A 7,101-nucleotide genomic window follows, 5' to 3' on the forward strand; every position below is an offset into this window, starting at 1 on the left:
TAAGATCATGGCTGATCTGTCTTGGCTCAGTTCCACATTCCCGCCCTCTCCCCATAACCCTTAATCCCCTCTCTTATCAAAAACCCATCGACCCACATCTTAAAAATATTTAGCGAGGTAGCCTCCACCACTTCAACGGGCAGAGAATTCCAGAGATTCACCACCCTTTGAGTGAAGAAGTTCTTCCTCAACTCCATTCTAAACCGCCCCCCCTTTATCTTGAGGCTGTGCCCTCTAGTCCTACTGTCCTTTCTGAGCGGGAAGAGTCTCTCCACCTCTATCCTATCCATCCCATTCATCATCTTATACGTCTGGTGTAGCTAGAAATAAAAGCAAATTTCAGTCAAAACAGCAGCTGTGAAGAGGATGCACAAGAAAAATCCTTGGGAAAAGATCCAAGTCCACAGTTAATAATATTACTGTTTATATAATTGATTGCTCAGCAGAGCACAATCACACCTAGTCTTAAATCAATGTCTACAAAGTAAAATTCCATAATATTTTCACAAAAATGGAGCAGAAATAAAATTACAGAAAGTAGTGAATGTGCCTGTAAGCTTACAGCACCTCCCTCCGTTAGAGAAAGATATAACCTGAGGGTCACCAACTTGCTGTGGCTCAGGTTGCTGTGCTTTCTTTGTCATTGCTCCATCTGGTGCCCATGTTCGGCATAACTATTCCTATTCTTTTCCAGTTTTTGGGGTAGGATTTTCAGAGAATCATAAAATCACTATAGTGTAGAAGGAGGCCATTTGGCCCATCATGTCTGTACCTACTACAATCCCACCAAATCTCTATTCCCACAACCCACATATTTACCCTACTAATCCCCCTGACACCAGGGCCAACTTATCATGACAAATCAACCCAACCTGCACATTTTTGGACTGTAAGAGGAAACTGGCGTACCCTGAACAAACCCATGCAGACACGAGAGAGTGTGCAAACTCCACACGGACGGTGACCCGAGGCCGGAATTGAACCCAGGCAGTGCTATCCAATGTGCCACTGTGCCTTTGGCCACATTTGCCCTGAAACCAGAAAATCCCCACCCGAGGTCAATGGACTTTTCCATGGTCCGCCCCTCACCCACTCCGATTCTCATGGCAGGCGGAACAGAAAAATTTGCCCCTTGATCTTTTGCAGCAACCTGTGATTGGTAATACAACACATATCTTCAAACAAAATGAGTACATCTTTCTTCCAGCTTCTTTTCTTTCCCCCTTTTACACTCCAAGGCCCTTCTCTGACTCAAAGCTCACCACCACCTTCTCAAGAACAACTAGGGATGGACAATAAACACTGGCCAGCCAATGACACACATGGCCCAGGAATGGATTAAAATCAAATTCTGCATTATTTCCCCTTTTCCTTTTTCCCAGCTCTTGGTTTCATTCCGAACTTGATCCAAGACTGTTAATAATTAAACTGATATTAAAAACAAAAAAAATGCTGCAAAAACTCAGCAGGTCTGTGGAGAAAGAAACAGAGTTAATGTTCCATATCCGTATGATTCTTCTGCAGTGTTGAAATGAGATGGAAATGTGATGGGTTTTATACTGTTGAAGAGAAAGGGTGCAGCGGGCATAGTAAAATAGAATGTCAGGAATGTGAGAGGGGGGCACTCGGGCGAGAATTGACAAAGATGTCATGGACACAAGACAAAGGGAGTGGTAATAAGAACATAAGAACATAAGAAATAGGAGCAGGAGTAGGCCGTCTAGCCCTTCGAGCCTGCCCCGCCATTCAATAAGATCATGGCTGACCTGTCGTGGCTCAGTTCCACATTCCCGCCCTCTCCCCATAACCCTTAATCCCCTCTCTTATCAAAAACCCATCAACCCGCGTCTTAAAAATATTTAGCGAGGTAGCCTCCACCACTTCAACGGGCAGAGAATTCCAGAGATTCACCACCCTTTGAGTGAAGAAGTTCCTCCTCAACTCCGTTCTAAACCGCCCCCACTTTATCTTGAGGCTGTGCCCCCTAGTCCTACTGTCATTTCTGAGCGGGAAGAGTCTGTCCACCGCTATCCTATCCATCCCATTCATCATCTTATACGTCTCCCCTCATTCTTCTAAATTCTAACGAGTACAAGCCTAGTTTATTCAGCCTCTCCTCATAGCTCAACCCCATCAACTCCGGCATCAGCCTAGTAAACCTCCTCTGCAGTCCCTCCAAGGCCAAAATATCCTTGCGTAAGTGCGGCGACCAAAACTGCACACAGTACTCCAGCTGCGGCCTCACCAATGCCCTATACAGTCGCAGCAAGACCTCCCTACTTTTATATTCAATCCCCCTCGCTATGAAGGCCAGCATCCCATTTGCCTTCCTGACCACCTGCCGCACCTGCAGGCTGGGTTTTTGCAACTCATGCACAAGGACCCCGAGGTCCCTCTGCACCATCGCCTGCTGCAGTTTTTCGCCACGTAAGAAATAGTCCTTCCTACCATTATTCCTACCAAAGTGGACCACCTCGCACTTGCCAACATTAAATTCCATTTGCCAGTTCCTGGCCCATTCGCCCAGCCTATCTAGATCCTTCTGCAGACTCTCCACACCCTCCGCACAATTTGCCATTCCCCCAATCTTGGTGTCATCAGCAAATTTCGACACCATACGCTCAGTTCCCTCCTCCAGATCATCTATATAAATGGTAAATAGCTGAGGCCCCAGCACCGACCCCTGGGGCACTCCACTAGTCACCAACCGCCAATCCAAATAGCACCCATTAACCCCCACTCTCTGCCTCCTATTGTGTTAAAGACTAAAACAGGTGTTAACAGTGGCATAGAGGTCAGATAGCAGAACGCATTAATAGCAGAACAAGTATCAGCGCTCTGTCAAAACAAAATATGAGAACAAGTTACAGACAATCCCTGTGGGGAGAGAGAGTTAGGAAAACAAAAGATGTGTCAAAATGGAGAATTATTAGTCAAAAGTTGTTGAACTATTGTTTAAACTGCCTAGGTCTGCCTGTCCTTGCGTTTCTTCTCCTGTTTCATCTCCCTGAACTGAACCTCACAAGATTCAAAAGAGTTTGCATCCTCCACGGGCTCAATTTGGCAGTTTGACCCTAATGTCCCCTGTATGGCAGATTCTATTACAAACTCCTTGGTCTTATGTCTTAAAGCTAGTCACTACCTTCAGGCTCCTAATTGTTCTTTCCCATCATGGGAGTTTACAGTCATGGGAATTTGGACTTATCCAATATTTCCACAACTGTTAATAACCCCTATGGGGAGATGGTAGCACAGTGGTATTGTTACTGGACTAGTAATCCAGAGTCCAGGGTAAAGCTTTGGTGACCCAAGTTCAAAATTTCATGCTGGAATTTGAATTCAATTTAAAAAAAACTGGAATTAAAAGTCTAATGATGACCATGAAATCATTGTCGCAAAAACCTGGTTCACTAATGCCCTTTAGAGAGGACATCTGCTGTCCTTACCTGGTGTGGCTTATGTGCGACTCCAGACCCGCAGCAATGCGGTTGATCTTATAATGGGTCTTCTGAAAAAGCCCAGCAAGTCACTCAGTTCAGGGGCTATTAGGGATGGGCAATGAATGCTGGCCTTGACAGCAATGGCCACATCCCATGAAAGAATAAAATTAATCACTATTTTAGATGTATTGATCAAAAGCTTAAAAGCTTCTTTGTGTGCTGTGACTATATTATGATTCTAAATAGAAGCTAGTGTTAGGTGCTCGATTGATCGCATTACTCTTACAACATTTTACAGAAAGAGATATTTATAACCTTAGTCTGAAGTGAACTGAAAAGTCAGAATGATCAAAATGTTCTGTTTCAGGAAACTGGAGTTGATTTACTGTTGACATCTTCTTTGGTTCTTTTCTACTCCATCTCTTGGAGAGTCTCCTTCTTTCACTTCCAAATGGCTGGTTTTAAACCATCTGTTGTTATGAGCATTCCTCCTCATTTTCTCAAAGTTTAAAACAATCACTTTGTTGTGCTTTCGTCTCTCTCATCATCCTATGGAAGTGTGGCATATTTTAAACAAAGGCTGCAGGCACCAAATGGGCCGGAATTCTCCCATCTTGACTGTGTCTTGTGGCAGGGGTGTCAATGGGGAGTGCTTCCTGCTGTGTAAGTCAATGGGAAACCATGCCATACCTTCTGGTCCTAGCTCAGTAATTATGCACTCATGGGTTTAGTGTCATGTTTCATCGCAGGGCAGGCATGATGGCAGTGCCATATTGAAAATGTTTCTCCTCACTGGCATCACTGACCCACCTTTGAAGAAAGAATATGACCCTCCTGAATTAGAAGATGGATCTCCAGGAACATTCTGAGGCTGGAAGATGGATCTCTTGGGTGACATTGAATCTGGGAGATTCATTTTGTACATGTTACGCCCACTCACTGTTGTGGTTTTCCGGGGCACCGGGTTGTTGGCAGCCTCCAACCCAAACTCCAGGGGCAACCCCAGGCGTTATTTGGGTAAGTCCTGACATCTACAAGTCACACTATTCTAAATGTGTTCTGGACCGGCTTCCCACTGACATCAAGGAGAATCAGGTCTTCTTTTGCACCCCATTAACGGGATGCCAATCGGTTTTATGGAGGCCTCCAGTGGGATTCCTGATTTGTCATGGCAAGAACCAGTGGAAGACCCTATGGGAAATTCACCCTGGTGTAAATGTGATTATTGGATTCCTGCTGAATTCTTCCTCCCGCCACCAGCCCACCTGCCTTTGCACCCCCGCCCGAGCAATGGGAGAGTTCTACCCAAATGGCCTTCCAGTTTGGACAATTCCCAACTCTGCAAACTTATCCAGGAAGAAGTGCACCAGAAAGCTCTGATATTCAGCCTAGGGGGCCAGGTGAAAATGGGAGCTATGAAAGACACCCCGGAATGAGTTTGGATGCTGCCACATGCAGCGAGGTAAGCTGGATAGAAGGTCTGTCTCAGTGTTCTGGCATTTTATTGAAAAATGAATTCAACAAAAAACAGCCCTCCATCCCATTATCCCTTTCACCCCCCCACCCGCCCCTCCATCCCAAATGTGGTTGTCGTTGGCTGGGCCAGTATTTTTCATCCATCTCTAGTTGCCCTTCAGAAGATGGTGGTGAACTACACTCCTGAACTGTTGCAGTCCATGTGGTGCAAATATACACACGTGCTGTGGGAGAGAGAATTCCAGGATTTTTACCCCATCCTTAAAGTTACGATGTTACAGAGTGGACCAGGCAAACCCAAATCCATTCCTTGCTTGCTCCAAAAACCAAATTGACAGTCCAGTTGAGTCTGATTCATTGTCCCCACAAGAAAGACAAATAAGATCCAAACTGAGAAGATAAGACAATGCATCTGATGTTGGGTTTGATCCAACACTTGATCTTCGCCAAAAGGCCAAGGTGGTTCTACACAGTTTGCAGGATATGCACCAGCAGAACTATACATTATAATGTGTAATATGACTCACATGATGTAGTATTACAATATGCTCCTCCAACAATTACTAGGTGATTTTATGAGCAAGTAACATAATCAATAATTAGTATGATAGAGTGGGCTTGATTAAATCACTTATTTTGATGTTATTTGCTGGTTTGCAGCTTTAGTAGATGCACAAATTTGATTTGCTTCAAATGCACAAATTTGCAAAATTGTTGCACAGATAGGAACAGAATGTGAAATTTCGGGGAAAAGTGCTATGTGGAAATTAACATATAGGCCAGTGTCGGTGGGCATATTTCAGTAGTTTTAAATGTTCACTGCCACTATTGAAACATGTTTGTTTACTTAGGTAGTTCCATAAATAGTTCATTCAGTTTTTTGCCCTCCCCACACCCCTCAAACGTTGCTACTCTGGTTGACTGCCTAGTGGTTGCAATGACTCAGCCTGTTTATATCAAGGATTTGCTTCCCAGGTTTAAAGTTAAGGGTATCAGTGTTTTACTTTGCTTGTAAGAACTGTGGCACTGGTCTCTGATCATCAGATGAATTTGATTTGATTCATTATTGTCACATGTATCAGGATACAGTGAAAAGTATTGTTTTTTGTGCGCTATACAGTCAAAACATCCCATTCATAGAGTACATAGGAGAGGAGGAAAGGAGGGGGTGCAGAATATAGCGTTACAGTCACAGCTAGTGTTTAGAGAAAGATCAGGGCGTCACAATGGCACTGCTCCTTCACAGCGCCAAGGATCTGGGTTTGATTCCCAGCTTGGGTTACTGTCTGTGAGGAATTTGCACATTCTCCCCATGTCTGTGTGGCTTGTTCCGGTTTCCTCCCACAGTCCAAAGATGTGCGGGTTAGGTTGATTAGCCATGCTAAATGACCCCTTAGTGTCCTGGGATGTGTAAGTTAGAGGGATTAGTGGGGTAAATGTGTGGTATTGTGGTGGTAAGACCTATGTGGAATTGTCATTGGTGCAGACTCAATGGGCCAAATGGCCTCCTTCTGCACCGCAGTGTTTCTATGATTCTATGATCAGCTTAAATATGGGCAGCACAGTGGTTACCACTGCTGCCTCACAGTACTAAGGACCCCTGTGTTCAATTCCATCCTCGGGTCACTGTCTGTGTAGAATTTATATGTTCTCCCCATGTCTGTGTGAGTTTCCTCCTGATGCTTCAGTTCCCTCCCACAGTCCAAAGATGTGCAGATTAGGTAGATTGGTTATGCTAAATTGCCCCATAGTGGCAGGGGGACTAGCAGGATAAATACGTGGGGTTATGGGAGAAGGGACTGGGTGGGATTGTGGTTGGTTCAGACTTGATGGGCCAAATGACCTCATTCTGCACTGGAGGAATTCTATGATATTGGGACTTGACCTGAAGAAGGAGCTGCACTCTGAAAGCTTGCAATTTCAAGTAATGCTGCCCGACTATATCCTAGTGTTGTGTGACCCCTCATCTTGCCCAACACAGGCATCTCCACATCATGATATATGGGCAGGTCCACTTAAAAGCCTGATGGCTGCAAAGGAAGAAGCTGTTCTTGAGTCGGTTGGTTCTCAGATTCTTGTATCTATTTTCTGGGAATTCACCAGAGGGCGCTGATCTCGCAGGAATGAAAGGATAATTCCCATCAGTAAGAAATTGACTTTTTTTTGTTGTTGCTGCTAACATTAA

Source organism: Carcharhinus amblyrhynchos, chromosome 23 (genome assembly GCF_965287045.1).
Source record: "Carcharhinus amblyrhynchos chromosome 23, sCarAmb.v2.hapA, whole genome shotgun sequence".
Classification (NCBI taxonomy): Eukaryota; Metazoa; Chordata; class Chondrichthyes; order Carcharhiniformes; family Carcharhinidae; genus Carcharhinus; species Carcharhinus amblyrhynchos.